Source organism: Brassica oleracea, chromosome C3, assembly GCF_000695525.1.
Source record: "Brassica oleracea var. oleracea cultivar TO1000 chromosome C3, BOL, whole genome shotgun sequence".
In the NCBI taxonomy this organism is placed as follows: Eukaryota; Viridiplantae; Streptophyta; class Magnoliopsida; order Brassicales; family Brassicaceae; genus Brassica; species Brassica oleracea.
In genome coordinates, this window is record NC_027750.1 from 42,067,206 (window position 1) to 42,067,486 (window position 281).

Here is a 281-nt window from a genome sequence, read left to right on the forward strand (position 1 = left end):
CGGGAGGTCACCCACTATTAGGTAATTTTAATTGGTTTTCTTAGTTACTAGTATTTACTTTCGTTTTCATTCTTTCATATTTATTGCAAGTCCCAAGTAGGATGATCACCATATCGACCGTGGACGAGACGTCGACTTCGATCGACCTACAATCACATATGACGATCGATGCATACCGATGCACATCGATCGATTCCCACTCCGTTCAGGTTTATCTTCCTAACTTGTTACATTGAGTACTTATGATTTAGTTTCCACCATAACTCCGACTGTGTTACACT